This window comes from Hirundo rustica, chromosome 2, assembly GCF_015227805.2.
Source record: "Hirundo rustica isolate bHirRus1 chromosome 2, bHirRus1.pri.v3, whole genome shotgun sequence".
Taxonomy (NCBI): domain Eukaryota; kingdom Metazoa; phylum Chordata; class Aves; order Passeriformes; family Hirundinidae; genus Hirundo; species Hirundo rustica.
Window position 1 is genome coordinate 87,568,629 of NC_053451.1, and position 16,047 is coordinate 87,584,675.

Genomic DNA, 16,047 nt, shown 5'->3' on the forward strand with positions numbered 1-16,047 from the left:
TTACAGTCTGCACCAAACTTTTATCTCACAATAAGATTTTAAAAAGAGCTAGGTTACAGGATTAAATTAAAAGAAAAAAATCTATACCTGTGCTCCCATGATTTTGTATCAAATAACTTTTGAGAGAAGTATATATTTAGTTGAATATTTGAGAGTAGTAGCCTCTACTGTATCTTATAAAGCAGGCTGATTAGGAACAAGAAACCCATAGACAAGATACAGTCTATGACTTCACTTTGATAATTTTTGATAATGAGTGATTCGAGGGGAATGCATTAGGACAAGAAAGAAAGTGAATCTGTGCTCTGCCAAATGGGGCTGACAGTTCTCCCTGGGCTGCAGGGAAAGGAATTTCTCATTTCTCCTATATACACCAATACTAGGAGAAAATGATAGCACACACTGACACATGAAAATGCTCCTCATTAACAGCTCCTATAAACCTTAATGGCAAGTAAGAGGGAAAAAAGTAAAAAATTTTGTCCTTATTTTAACAACGGATGTCTTTTTCAGAGTTAACGTAGAAGAATTAATGTTTGGAAACTAAATCTAAAATACCTGAAATGGGCTCCATTTTCATAAACTGTTGAGTACTCCTCTCCATGAAAAAACCAACCTTTAGTTCATCTACCTTCAATGTCTCAAACACATTTGCCACTTGGGAAAATTCTGGGTACTTCACTGAAATACACTAACTTGTCTTTCTTCAAATACCCCTTTTTAAAATCATGAGACAACAGCCCTAATGAGAATAGCATTTTCTTTTTCTTGTTTGGATTATGTGCCGGTGTGGCAAAATCCAGCTACGACTGAAAGCTTCAATGCACCAAGCAAGATATGGAGAAGGATCTCTGCAAGTCTGCATGTTTGTTCATGTTTACAAAAACTGACCTCACACAGATTAAGAGACTGATTGGCATATTTTAACTGTTTTGTTAAATTATGACCAACTCCAGGTTTCTCATCTGCTCTTTTTTGTTTCGCACTGTCATATATATTTGTTTGTGATACGCTGCTGAAGAAACTAAGGGCTGATTTCTGTTTGGCTAGCGACATCAAATAAACTCTATTTTATTATGATGCTGCCACCTGTGGCCTTTCTGAACACCACACTATCTCTGCACAATTTTGTTTTGCATTTAAATTTCTAAAAATCACATTGTTTATCTTTTGCTAAAACTTTCAACACCACACCACCCAACAAGGGAAATATCAAATAAAATGCCTGGGGGGATACGCTTTTGTCATCTTTCCTCTGTGATTTCCAGCCCCACCAAGTAATCTCCCCAGTTTTGGATACTCTGATATTCTCTGATGAAGAGACTTCTTCCAGAAGGTCTGAGAAGAATGGGTGACTCTGAGGTGAATATCTACCAAACCAGCATGAATGGTTCCTTCCAAACACCAGAGAGCACGCCTGAACACATGACACAATGAGCCTACAGTACAGAAGACAAGATAGAAACCAGATCTGAAGTTTCTGTGAGGCCTAATGGAGAACTCTTACCAGATGCTCCCACATATACTTCATTCATGCTCTACTTCTGCACTCTGATTAGGGCCACTGAGCAGAGAGATTAACTGTCTTCCTCTCCTGATGTTTTCCTGTACTACAGTTTTCTGAAGCTAACTCATCATTATCTAAAAATCAGACCTCAAATAGACCAGACATCCATGCCTTCCACTGCAGAGCAACACACAAAGTGACGTGGACTTGGAATCTCTCCATCCTGTAGTCTTTCCAGCCGAAACCTAAGCCATAGGGACAATTTGCACAATGTTCCTACCTATGAAACTGTTGACTCAATGGTGATGCATTAAACACTACACCAACTCAAAAGACCTGTAGCTGCAGAAATCAACACTTTGTTCTTCTAGGAATGGAATTAGTTAGAAGAAGAGATAGACAGATCATGTGTCTGTCCCTCCTTAACCTCCAGTTTGTCCAAGTACCTATGGAAACTCTTGCGTGTTTCCACGGTCAGCTGATGCAGTGCAACTCCTGCATCTGCCCAACCCCTCAGTACTTTGAAAAAAACTTAGTAATACTGATTCCAGTATTAAGGAAAGAATGCCACAGTTGTGAGATTAAAAGAGCTACTAATTTTAATGCATACAGTGCCCCGAGACCTTTAAGTTCCACATAATATTGTATTTATAGCTTCTTTGTTCAGTTCTAGAATATTTTCCATTTTAGGAAGGAAAGAAATCTACTCAAGTGTAGAATGAAACAAACCCCATAATTCTAAAATACAGGCAGCTGATTGCATTGTATTAGAAAATGAGTTAGAAGATGAAGCAGTTCCTTTGTTATATTCTACTTCTCTTTAAATAGCAGAGTTGCCAAAGCTGAAGTGATAAAAGAAGAATGACAGGGAGAATGAGAACTGTGTAATCTTCCCATCTCACTCACCACTTTAAGATACAAAGGAGTAAAACCACAACCTGTCTCCCTTGCCCAGAACTTTTATGTGCTGCAGATAAAAACCAAACAAACCAAAACACACTGAGTTTTTAGCTTTTCAGGGATGCAATATTAAAAAATTTCATTAGAAATAATTTGATTTTAAAAAAACACCAAAACACTCCTTTTCTGTTAAAAAAAAAAAAAAACAACAAAAAAAACCCCACCACCCCACAAAGCTATTGTGTATTTTTATCCATAGAACAAGCAGTTTAGGGGACTGTATCTTAGCAGTGCAAGCTGAAGCACTTTTTATAACTGTGTACTCTCAGGAGTGTCTCGCCTGTAAACTCAGACATTACCCCTAAAATCATTTAGTGTTTTCATAAAAGAAAAATTGTGCTGTCAAGTACTGTCAAGAAATTTTCCTTGAAGGACTCTTTTCAGAGCTACTTCTGTCTTAACTTAGCAGCAAACTTCACCAGAGAGCCAGCTGGCAGAGGACACCACTGAACATATGTGCCAGCTTATACATGTGTAGGTTTTCCATACTCCTGGAGCTGACTGCTGAAGCCTGCTCTGAAGCAGCTGGGAACAGGAGAACTACAGGCCAGAGAATTCTGAGAAACAAAATGCACTGGAAGAAATACCAAAGAAATCAGTGTCCTGTTTTATCTCATTCTCTTTGAACATCAACAGGCTGGCTAAAAAAAATCTGCCCTACGTAAATACTCTTGTAATTACACTTCACTAGCCTCATTCAAGGTCATGAAGAGTCAATGGTGATAAATTGCTCAAAAGTCCCACTTCATCTCTTATACCTGTTTTGATGCATATTTCTCTGAGTCATTGATTTAATCTTCCTCTCGATTATTTCAAAACCTGTCAGAATTTAAGGCATCACCAATGTCTACAGCGACATTTGCTCCCAAGGTGCGTTTCAAATGTGCTGCACAAAAGCAGATACACCATCTGCTGTTTGAAGGGTTCCAAGACACTTTTCTGCTATGTTCCTGCAACTACTGGAAAAGCTACTACTACCAAGAGGAACTCTGTTGATCCCACTTTGAGGTTATACAGAGTCCAGGCATCAGGAGTAATAGGACTTGCAAGAGGTATGAACACAGTAAAATCATAACCTTGAAATTAAGACAACAATTATTTAAGTCTGAGCTTCACAAGAAGCTTCATTGCTGACTGTTTTCACAGGAACATCTACTACTACATTTACATTCTGCTCCCAGACTGCTGTCTGCATTTTCCCAGGGGCCAACAGGCCCAGTTGCTTGGCTTTGACTTCTAGTTGCTTGGCCAAGATTTCTAGTTTCATCCTGCTATAATTCATCAAACAGATGTAGGCATTTTACACCCAGAATTCTACAACCCGCTATGTGCACTCTTCATAGACACCAAAAAATGGAGTACTCCAGAATTCTCGTACCGATTGCATTCTTTACTTTTATGTTTAATTTCAAAACTTTCCATTTAAAATGTATTTCAGAGCAGTCAGACACCCCCTTGCCTCTTATATTGCACTCTTATATATCCCCACATCTACCTCCAAAAAGTTAATTTAATTTGATACTGTAATCAAAGTTCTTTTTGATCTTTCCATTAATGACTTTATGAGATGACACAAATTTAATGTGCCTGTCTTAGCTTAACCCTCTTCATGTGTAGTGATGGAAGGAGAGAGGCTGCAGTACCACACTGAGAAGGCACTGGGGAGGGATTTGTGCAAGTACTGGCTAGTTCAAAAACACAAACTGAGAGGACCCGAGCTTAACAAACCCAAAAAATTCTGAGGGAATTCTGCTGACTTGAGGATGAGCAGCAATGCACAAAAATGCTTTGGTACAGATAAAGCCATCTTCCTTAAGTGACAATGTCCATGAATGGATGTTTCACTGCAATAAAATGTGTAGGAAAATTGTCTCCTTTCCTGACCTTTTTCACATAGACTCTCTCTTTAATAATACAGAACCATAAATCTTGCAGTAAGAGAAAACTGTATGTTTAATACCTTGGAAAAATTACACTTTATGACTGAATTTCCATCTCCCTTGAGATTGTTAACTTTAACTCTCTTCCAGTATATGCACAGCCGGGAAATGAAGCAGCTTTTTCTAAGAGCATCTTACAATCCTGGCATGTACAGCCTTCATTCTACTGCCTTCCAGCAAAGATTTCCATGTTCAGGTGGATATCCTTTAGTATTTTGGACTTCAACAAACTAGCCATATTCAGTCCATCAACACCTACAATTGAAGGAAGGCACTTCTAGGCTTCTGTAACAAAAAGATAAATGAACTGTGCACTGCTAGGTATATACTACATTTAATGGGCCAAAGCCTGAGCTTGCTGTTATGAAGCAAGAGCACAGAGAACAAGAGAACTGATCCATTCCAGCTGTGCAGGGCACTGGACAAGAGATCTGCGACACTGGTACGACAGACTCCAGAGTCAGCTTCACTTTCTGCACAGTGAGTACTCCGCAGGTCCCTATCTACAATGTCTATGGGTTATACCCTCCAGTCAAAGACTGGTTGTGCTGGAAACACACATCTGAAATCAAGAGTGGAACAGCTGGGCTCTGAGGCAATGACCATCCACTAAATCGTCACACAAAACAGGGAGAACTTGTCTATATATTGTTAGACATCCATGATTTCACTTTTGGCCTGGTGAATCTGAAATGCAGCTTTGCCGCTGCAATAAATATTTGCCTGAGACATTTCCATAATTCAATTCTATTTTCAGTTCCTCAGTAACAGTTCAGTGACAGTCCTTCTTATTAAGGAGTTTTTCTCTTTCTTTTTGCTACTCTTTTGTCTTGACTATAAATACTGAGGCTACCAGCCAAGTACTGTACAGCTGTTAATGTCCTGCATGACAGAGAAGACAGCAGAAGCTGTCAGCACCACCACAGGCTGAGTGTGAGCAGAGCCCTTTCCTCTGTAGAGCTCAAAATGGCAGGCAGCACACACTCTCATTCCCTCTGTAACTCCCATTCCCATCCACTGCAACACTGCCAGGTTAGCTGGTTTTTTTTGGTTTTTTTTTCCAAGAGAAGAATTAAACCCTATACACCCAGAAGCATGTGCTAAAGAAAACATTTTTAATTAAAAACACAGCAGAATTTAAGTTCACCAGGTCTCTGTGAGAGCAAAGAAACATGACCTTCTACTTTCTATAAACTCTGAGGTCTGTACATAGACAAACTAATTACCCATCACTATAAACAACCACAGAGAGTTCCTACCTCATCACTGGATAAGCCTAAATGCACCTGCTCCCTTTCCTTTAATGATAAGCCAACTCCTACCCTGAAACCGCCTTCTTTCAATGATTAAAGAGCTACAAGGCAAGTGCCAGTAATAAAGTTACATTTTTTTTCCTTCTGTAATCTAATCTTTGCCCTGTAGAAACTGCTGATGAGAGCTCAGTTCCACTTAAAATTTACATACAAACAATCCATATCATGTTGCATGGAAAAGGACTGTTGCCCCAGTGTTTATTGGCATGGTGATGCAAAGATTGAAAAATTACTCTGATGCAAAAATGATGCACAGCCTTGTATCAGCATCAAACAGGCTTTGATGCATGGTTGCTATTTTTGGAAGCTAATGATCTGTGAGTGATAAAGCAAACGAACTTCTTAATGATGACAAACACAGGAGAATGTACAGCACTGAGTAGAGAACATAACGTCCACCCAAAGAAAGATTTATGGGAGATAGTTATGGTACCTAAGATTTATAATGGCAAAATAAGAGAACAGGAAAAGCTTTTGGAAGATCTTGTGTGTCTACCTGGAATAACAATTTACTTTCAGAGAAAGGATGGAATGTACAGTCCACTGCATGCTTCTAGCTGATACTTACATTGCTCTGTTATTTATATGCATATAAAGCTTAAGACATCCATTACTTTATCCAATTTAAATACAATTAAAATAGCAACAGAAAAATAATTTAGGTTTCTAACCAGCATGAAAATATGCAAACAATTAGCATTTATATTTCAGGAATGTTCCTATAAACTTCTCTTTACATATGGGGTAGTTTCCAGCAAAAGTGGCAAAATTATGTTTTCACAACTAAAATTTCATTGTGCTCTCGAAAGGTTTTGAATTGAAGAGATACAGTCAGATCCATCAGTGGCAATTAAAAATCGATACACTAAATATGCTATGGACAGTAAAGTTTGTCAACGGATGCTAGCATAAAAATGAAACCGGCGCAGTGTGGTATTTCAGGTCTTGGGTCCGAAAATATACTGAAGAGAGGGGAAAAGTCACACCATTGCTGGCTAATTTCAGGGTAGAGCATAAGACGGCACTTTGAGATATTTGAGGAATGGGAGAGGAAAAGCCACAGCCTCTCGGGGCAAGAAAGCACTGCCTGCTGCTCTCGGCCTCCCTGCAGGGAGCCGGGCTGGTGGGAGCACAAGCCTCTTCACCTCGACCCCGTTCACACCCTCGGGAAGCCGTTCGTGTACGTGGACGCCGCTGTCCCACTAGGTGCGTATGGCCCCTAAATCAAGCGCCTGTTTTGCTTCAGGTTAAGGGTCTCCCGTGGCTGTGCTCGCAGACAAACAGCCTCCGGAAAAGACGGGGGGAAGGAAGCGAAGCCCTGCCCGCCGCCCGGCCTCCCCCGACGGCAGCTCCCGCGCCGCCCTCACTCACCTGCGGCCCGTGCGGGGCGGCGCAGCCCCGGGCAGCCCGCGGCGGCCGGGACGGCGGTGCCGGCGGCGGGGAGCGGCGGAGCCGGGCGGGCCGGACCCATCCGAGCCGCGCACCTGCCGCCGCTGGCCCGCGGGCCCGCCCGCTCCTCCCCGGGCCGCCGCCACCTGCGGCCCCGGACCCGCCCGCGGCCGCGGGGCCAAAGGCGAGGCCGGCCCGCGGCGCTGCCCCGGGGCGGTCGGGGCGCGGCGCTCAGGTGTTTTGCACCCCGGCACGACATCGACCGCGGCCGGGTCACAGAGCCAGCCGGGGGTGAGGAGAAGGAGCGGGCCCGGCACTGTGAGAGGGCGATTTCACCGCTACGGCTTTCCGCCTCGGCTTTCCTTTCCCCCTTCGCCTACCCTAAGTGGCTTAAGGTAGCGACGAGCCATCTCCGGTTTATTTTCTCGAACGAGTGTTGGAGGTGGCGGCGTAATTGCAGCACGTAGCTACAGTCAGGATCCTTGCGGTGGTATCAGGGTGAAAGGCTCTAGGTGAAGCTGCCTACATCTGTGAACAGTGCAGCCCTTGGATCTTCAAATGGGGTGTTTCGAGCTTAGCTTCTATGCAAGAGGCGAGAAAGGAAGTCTGGACGAACTGACTGGAAGAATTGACCAAAATAACATCGGGTAGTTAGTTCTCCACTTCGGCATTTTATCTATTCCAATAAGTTTTTCTCAAACTTGTGAGTTCTGGTTTCGACATCAGCACTTTCTTCAGGGGGGGAAAAAAATAAAGGTCTCTCCCGTGTAAAGTCAGTGAATCTGAGGACAGCAGTTTTGGATAGAAAATACAGGTGTTGCCTGATAAATGAATGAACACCACACTACACTGCCTTGCAGTCCAAGGTAAAAGCATTAGAGAGAAAAATGCTGTGGAGGTTGCTTTTTTCTTAGGGCACTTATCGGGGAGGAAGAAATGAAAATGGAAAGCTGGTCCACACTGACTCAGTCTTAAAATGAAAAATCATTTCAACACTACTTCCAGAGCAGTCACTGAGGGTCAAAAAAGAAATTCAATTATAGGTTTTATTTCTGCCAAGCAGCATTGTTTTAAAAATATTCATGCTATACTGGCAAAAGTGATTTTATGAAATATTTCTATGTGCAGGAAAGACATACCCTCATGTTAAGCAAATCTGAGAAGTACATTGTTCACTTGCTCGGTTGCGCTGCAGCTCTGACAACAAAGACGTTTTCTGCTTTGTGTACTCTTCATAATTGCTTGGGTGTAGGCTGCATTCAAGATAAAAAATGTTTGTTCTTCTCCCACCTCAGGAAATAAAAGCACCAAAAATACAAGAAGCTCAAGATAGGAAACTTAAACTAAGTTTAGTTTTGCATCTGCTGAGTTAAATTATTAAACTGCTTCATGGATTTTAATAAAAATCAAATCTGGGACAGCCTAGAGAAAAATCGAATTACACTGTATAAGTCAGGTAAAAAAAGTCCATTGGAAGGGAATATCCATGCCTTCATACATAATGTTTTAATTACAAGCAAACTTTGTTTTTCAAAATTTATTAATAAAAAAATCTGATCCTTGTCATGAAATAAGGTTGTGATTTGATATATTCAATCCAAGTGAAGTCACATGAAAATTTTATCCATCTTATAAAGCTCTTTTTCTTCCGTTTGGAAAGTGTCCAAAATGTAAAACTAACTGAAATATCTTTCCACGTTGTCAGATAACTGTGCATGTTAGTACCACAAACTATGGATGATTCATTCATCTTTTATTTCAGTTACTCCCTCTGCTGGGAATTAGCATGAAAGTTCAGTGGATCAGAGGAAAGATCATAAAGAGTGCAATATACATTAAAAAGCCTCTTTTGCTTGTTTTATTAAAGATCACACCTCTTTGGAGACCCTCCATTTTTCCTGTTGCAGGGCTATTCATTCCAAAATTATGTGGAAGGAGAAGCGAATGCAAACTAACTAGTTAAATATGGAATGTGTACTAAGTTCTTCTGCATTCTACTGTATCATTGTAACTGTCAATATCAAAGATTAAATAAATATAGAAAAGCAACTGAGTAATAGAACTGCTAAACTGTATCTGACTCTGATAGCCATGTTGCTAATGCTCCACTGTCTGCACTGACACTGACAGGATTAGTTGGTCTGAGAAGAAAGGAAGGAGATGGAGCAAAAAATTCAGTTGTAGTACTACCAAAGATACCCCACACCATGAACGTTTTTCTGCTCAAAGACTAAACCCACTTGCTTTAACACTGACAGCAGAATCTTAACTCCAATTACATGTTGCTAAAATAATAATAATAATAATAATAATAAAGTTCAAGTTTTATTAGTGACTGAAAAGAAGAAAAAGAAGCAAAAGAAAAGATGGAATGATGGCAGTGGTCAACAAGGAGAGACCAACAGATGTCATACTGTAACGGAGATACCACTCTACCCATACATCCTGCTTCTTCTGGTATGCAGAAAAGATAAGGAGGAGGATACCAGAGATTCTGAATTCTTTCTTCTACAAACCCTGTAAACCAGTTATGCTCAAGTGAAATACTTTCTAATGAGTAGTGGGGACAGTTTCCGTTGCCACAAATAAGCAAACTTAATGAGAAACAACTCTATAACCAGTGGCTAAGAATTATCATGAATACTTTTACAAATACTAAAAATTTCCTTGTTATACAAACCACATGATTTTAGGTCATAACAGTATAGCTAAATTTAAAAGACTCTTATTTTTTATAAAATCACAAATAGCATTTTCAGGTATTGTGGTGAGAGGCAATTTAAATATGTGAATAAAAATCAAGTACAGCATTGTTCTGTTGCAAATAAGTGTCACAAATGCAAACAAATGATAAACAGATTTTTGGGGTATAGGTATCTTTCGAATCAAAATATTGTAGTAAGCAACAACAAGAATATCACAAGTAACCACATCATGAGGAAACAGATACTGTCACAAAGTGTGTAACACATTTCAGGCTTTGCATATACAAAATTCCTGGGTATTGAAAAAATTAAGATGTACTACCGTTTAGAGGGTTTACAACCAAAAGTAAAGAATTGTAAGAACTCTGAGCTCATTACCGGCCTTTAACATTCAGTCATGGTCTGAAGGTTTTTTAGAATATACTATTGGGGCAGTGCATACAATTCCCTACCAATAAACACTGTTACAGTCCTCTTGGGCTATTACTACAGACATTGCCAAGAAGCAAGTTTATTGTCAAATAAAACATATTGTTTGCAAACTTCAGCAAATTCAATTAAGTTTTTCTTTTTTTTTTCTTTCTTTCAGTTTCTGACTTAGATTAAACATAGGAGGATTGCCACTACAGTGATCCTATTGTCTGAATATACTCACTTGAATGTTTGGGGTTTTTTTCTTAACCATCAAAAATTATGCAGCTATTAATTGCTGTCAGAAGTCACTGGAAGTCTGTATGTCATCACCGTTGACAAAAGTTCCTTTAGATCCATCCATGATCTTGTAATCCACTTGCAATTTTCCTGCAAAAAATTAAAGTTTTCATTTCCAAAACATTTTTTAAGGAAAGGCTAACCCTAATAAAGAAATAATAATTACTATAACCCTAATAAAAAGGCTATTATTTTACCAGCATACTCAAGAAAAAGCAGGTTTATTACATCCTGATATTTATAGTCTCACATTCCCTTATTGCTCTCTGCATAAGAGACAAATTTTTAAGTCCAAATTGCTCAAGAATCTTCTGCTTTTACTTTTTAGGTGAGCATCTCTTTACTGACTTCTTTATTATGATATATGGTAATTGCAACTAAAGAATTACATCTTAGGACGTGGGTCTCTGCACAGCATATCCTCTCCCAAAAAGAACACCTTTTATCTGCACTAAGTTTATATAATATCTGCTTCTCATCTTCTAGATGATAGGGTATTACTTTTATAGACCAAGATCACATATCTCAAACTGTTTTGTGATCATCTTCTAGGGGGAAAAAAAAAAAAAAATCAATATGATGGTATGATTGCAAAACAACAAATCTCTTTCTCATCTTAGAGGATAATGAAATGATCATCTTCTCTCATCTGGGAAAAGTGAACAATATGCCTTTTAATAAATGCGTAATGTGGTAATGGTTAATATCATTATGTCTCTTCCTACATTCTTTATTACCTGCAGCAGCAAGCAGGCCCATTAACACTGGTGATTGCTGATATGACTTCCGTGGCTGTCTGCCAAATAAGGAATAAAGAACCAGGACCTCCAAATTAAAATCAGTTGACCTGTACTGAAAAAATATTGTTACTCTTGTGGAAGATAATCCTAAAATTTATGTTGCACATATATATTTATAATTTTTTTTAACATTATTGATGAAACTATTTTAGGGGCTTTATAAGCCACCTGTTCCTAAAAAGCAACACAATTGCTTTATATCAGTATTAGGAGCATTCGTATGGGTTATGCTGTCTTTAATTTGTATTCAGACATGTATGTTAATGTTGAGCAGTCAGCTTATCACAAAAAAAAAGGGAAAAAAAATTGTATAAAGGAATATATGTACAAGTTTATGCTTAACCCATTATTGTGACCAACATGCTTTTGCTTGCAAAAATAAACCAGAGACCTAATCAATTATTTTATGAAGACAGCAAAAAGGATGAATCTAGGTGTGGATTCTGAAAGGGCTTTAGGAACCTTCCTAGTCTCTTTAACAGTCAATCCAGATCATTTGACAGGTTTTATTGTATGAAGATAGCATAACACATTTGATGTGTAAGGCAAGCTTTGGACTCCTATCACTTAAGAAAATCAGACAGAAAAGGTTTTTCCCACCAGGTCTGCAACACAAACTGCAGAACACATTCTTTTCACTTTACTGGAGCAAGGATTCTGGTACAATAAATACACAGAGAAGGATGGAATAATAAGAAAAAGTTACTGTCCAATTTACTTCTGATATCACATCCTCCATAGAAGGAAAAGGTGACTGTCTGCCTCATCTCCCATCACAGACTGCTGAAATAGCACCTGGAGAGAAGGAAGGGCATTAATAGTGATTCCAACACTTCCATCTTATTATACTTCATGTATACTGCAGTCCTACATTAGCTGTGGAAGAAGCCTCTCCAGTTTCTAGTAGTTGTTTCTACAATACCTTTTTCGATTTCTGATGACTTGTCTCAAAGTGGTTGAAAAAGGAGATTTCCCCTCTAGGAGGATCTTCCTGGAATAGTAGTACTACTTAACAGGAACTTACACCTAGATGATATTTCATCTATTTTAAAAAATCTTAATTCTGTGATTCTGCTGATTATTACACCCAAATATTTGCATTAATATTCTGAGAGTAACTTTTACTCTCAGGCAATATTTTACATTTGTTTTTATTTTGCTCAATGAATCTTTTCATTGAATTAAAAAATTCAATTAATTTTTAAAATCCTTCTAGAGTTAGCTGAGAGGGAAATCATCATTCATGGGTATTTCATACATTTCTATGTAATACATGTATGTAATACATAGTTATTACATACATTTCTACAATTCCATCTTATTCTTGATTGACACTCAAAGTTCTTTACATAAAATTTATCAAGAACTGTAGTATTGTGGACATTGAAGCAAATACTCAAATCAAATGTAAATCACTTATACAAAGCAGACATTTCCAGATTCAGATCTCTTCTCTGTTTTAGGAGAGCCTTTTCTAAAAGGCTATTTCATTCATCTCTGTACCACTACATTACACAAATCTGATAAATTCTCTCCATTTAGGCTTTTAAAATGTAGCACAGGCTGCCAATGTTTCAGTTATTATTTTAACTCTATGGGTTTTTTAAATGAAAACAATCCTGAACCATTTAGCATAAACAAGTAACTAAGTAGTGTTTAAGGGAATTGAGCAACCCAGTCTAGTGGAAGGTTAGAATTAGATGGTCTTTAATGTCCCTTCCAACCAAACCATTCTAGGATTCCAGGATTCTGTAAACAGAAGCAACCTTAGCTCTTCCCATGTAGCAAAAACTGAAAGTATAACAAGAACTTGGATGAGGAAAGAAATTAGGAATTATATTAGTTATTATATATGAATTATATATCTTGAATTCTCAGAAATGGAAAATAACCAAGCAGAAGAAAAATTTTTCATTGCCATGCAAAAGCTACATATATTTAATTAAGAGAAACTTAGCTTAAAACAGTCTGAAAATTTTAAACAAACCTGGCTCACTTACTTAATTTTTAGTCTTTAAACTTATTGTACTCTAGGAATGTGAAAAAGTCACATAAAGCCAACCAGGATACCCAAACCATAGCAACAAAACACCAAGATAAAGTCCCCCACAAAACCAGGGGGAAAAAAATTAAAAAAGGAACATCAAGTAAGATAGGAATTGAATTCCTAATCTTTCTTGTAGAAGATTAGGCTTCATTTGTTATTTAGCCAAAAGTTTACTACTTAGAATGGAATTTTATCACCCTGAAAAGGGAGTAACGCAAATAGAAAAAGCACCATAATTGTTAGTATCAGTGTGCTGACTACAAGGATTGTTTCCTCTTTTCTTTGTAAGCATCAAAAGTAGAAGAAAGTGTTATGGTAATTAAGAGCAAATGAAACTGTTCCAAATGACACAATGTTTTTTTCAACAAATTTAAGGGCTACACTGTACTCAGATGAAGGAGAAGACGCAGTTCTGTCAGAGGAACGAAGACTCCCTGTACTTGCTATCAAGGACTGGCAGAAGCTAAACAATAACTGTCTTGCACAGCTGTGCTTTCTTCCTAAGGGCACCAGAACCAGCTCGCTGACCTGAGGAAACTTGTCTCATATTATTGGGACCCATTTTTAATACTTAGAGGAGACTTTGATAGCAAAGATTATTCAAATGCCAATGGTAATAATCTCAGTGAACAAATTAAACTTGGAAGTACATAATCATCTCAAAAGCAAGTAATGAACTGGGACTTCTTCCTTCCCCAACTGGCAATATTTTTTTAATGCATGCTGCCATCAATCTATCAAAAACATGCAATGTAACAAGCATGCAGCTACAATATAGGAAACTAAGCTGAGACTGAGACTGCCAGGAGTAACTCCATATTGTGGAAACTCTCTTCCACTAATTGTTAAAAAGAAAGCTGGGTTCGCTCCTCCTCAGCATTACGAGTACTTGAAGACTTACAGAATGCATTCACATTTCTTGTAAAAACATAGGCATATATAGAGTAAAAACTACTCTGAAAACTAGAAGCAAGACCATATAGTTAAGACCTTTTATGTAAGAAAGATGAAAATATTTACATCTGTACTTTGTACAAAACAGTGGCAAGTTGAGATTTTCTGTAGCATTATTTTACTGTTTTAAGAATTTTTAACTACAGCATCCCAGTACAAGTAGTTGCTGTTAACTATAGGGTTTGATACAATTCAATTTAAAAATAAATAAATAAAAATAAATAAAAGGAGTATCATCAAAAGATTGTGGTCCTGAATCTTATTGTAACTTTTCTTGCATTAATGTAATTCCACAGAATTCAGTGGATATTTTGACAAGAAGTATCAGAGTTCATGCTTTTATTTTTATTTCCCACCCAGTGTTTGGGACTTAAATGCTGTGGAAACACCTTCCTTCCAGGGACTAGTCCAGAGCCCCATCAGGAGATTGATGATGGGAATGTTGAGGTCCTGATGTTTTTAATGTAGAGCTTAACTGATGTGAATTTGTGCAACACTGATGATGAAGCTCCTGAAGTTCCCTAAATAAACATTATTTTACTGTGAGACTAAATATTTTTTCAAAAAATTTTAAAACCATGTCATAGTCAGTACAAGCCCTCTTTTTCCTAAGATTGTCAGCTTCTAAATCTTATTTTTAAAGGATATGCAGTGGTCATCATATACTTCTCTGAAAGACAGAGTAGTGCATCTCTTTGTATCATTTCCTTACTGAGATTTATTTCAACATATACATTGTCCCAATTTTCCCTGAAAGACAAAGGCTAGCCATGGTAACAGCAGGTTTAAAACTAAAAACTGTAAACATCTCCAAGAAAGAAAAGCCTAATTTTAAGGTGATTCAAGAGTAAGAACAGTGCTGCTTGCAGTATTCCTGTTCTGTTTGAGTTGGCAAGGCCAGTGGGCTAGAGTCTACTGAAGTGCTCTGAAGCTGCTGGATATTTAAGAGATGCTGGAATCCCCAATGGGAAAGTTGCAAAATGGAAGCCCAGTGATTCTGAGTGCAAGAGATGGGGCCTGGATCTCAGATCAACCCATAACTCCTGCATCTGGCTGTATGGGAGGGAAGCATGTGGGACTGGATAATCTATTGGAAAGTTTTGAAGGTACATACTCCTCTGGGACCTGGTGTCAGTCTGTGAGTTGTTTGCATGAGGAGAATCTAGTCTGTGTTGGATTGGGAAGCTGCTAGGTAGGGTGGCTGCTACAGCCCCTGAGTTTCAGTGCGGCTCAGCCATTACCACAGACCTACCTGGGAGCAGAGCAATGAAGCCTGCTGGGGAATGATCACATTCAGCGTGGCTCAGGGAGCTGGATCCAGGGACAGCAAAAGGACTTGCTCCAGCAACAGCAGCCCAGCAAGCCCAACAGTCCCTGTGCTCGCTCACCACAGCCAGGGGAGGACAATAATGAAAACCTCCTGTTTCCACAGGAGTCCAAACTGCCTCTGCAGTCAGAGGGATGGAAGCATCCGGATGGGGAGGTGCTTTTTCTGGCTGATAAAGAAAAAGCTATGATGGATCAAACCTTCTGGTATCACTGTTTTGGTGCCTGTTCAAAGACACTTGACAATGTTGGCACTTCCACCTCCTAATTTCAGGCATTATTTTATTCTGCACCAAGGCAGTAAATCAGTATGACTAGTCCAGCCATTGTTATAAAAAGGATAGCACATACCCACTTCTTCAATCTAACAACAAAACCAAACCTGTCCCTACTCA

The 16,047-nt window shown here is 38.8% G+C and overlaps 1 protein-coding gene across 4 annotated transcripts in view; it reads right to left on the reverse strand.

Moving 5' to 3' along the window:
• Positions 1-12,375, reverse strand: part of CRACDL (CRACD like) — a 73,365-nt gene extending 60,990 nt beyond the window's left edge. For 2 of the 4 annotated variants that reach the window (XM_040057109.2, XM_040057104.2), the window contains exons 1-3: positions 12,044-12,375; positions 11,263-11,377; positions 10,470-10,615 (exon numbers count right to left, since the gene is read on the reverse strand). The gene's annotated coding sequence lies outside the window, so the exon portion shown is untranslated. The remainder of the gene's footprint in view (positions 1-10,469; positions 10,616-11,262; positions 11,378-12,043) is intronic. The other 2 variants (XM_040057107.2, XM_040057106.2) reach the window with 2 other exon arrangements.
• Between the last annotated feature and the right edge of the window lie 3,672 nt (positions 12,376-16,047).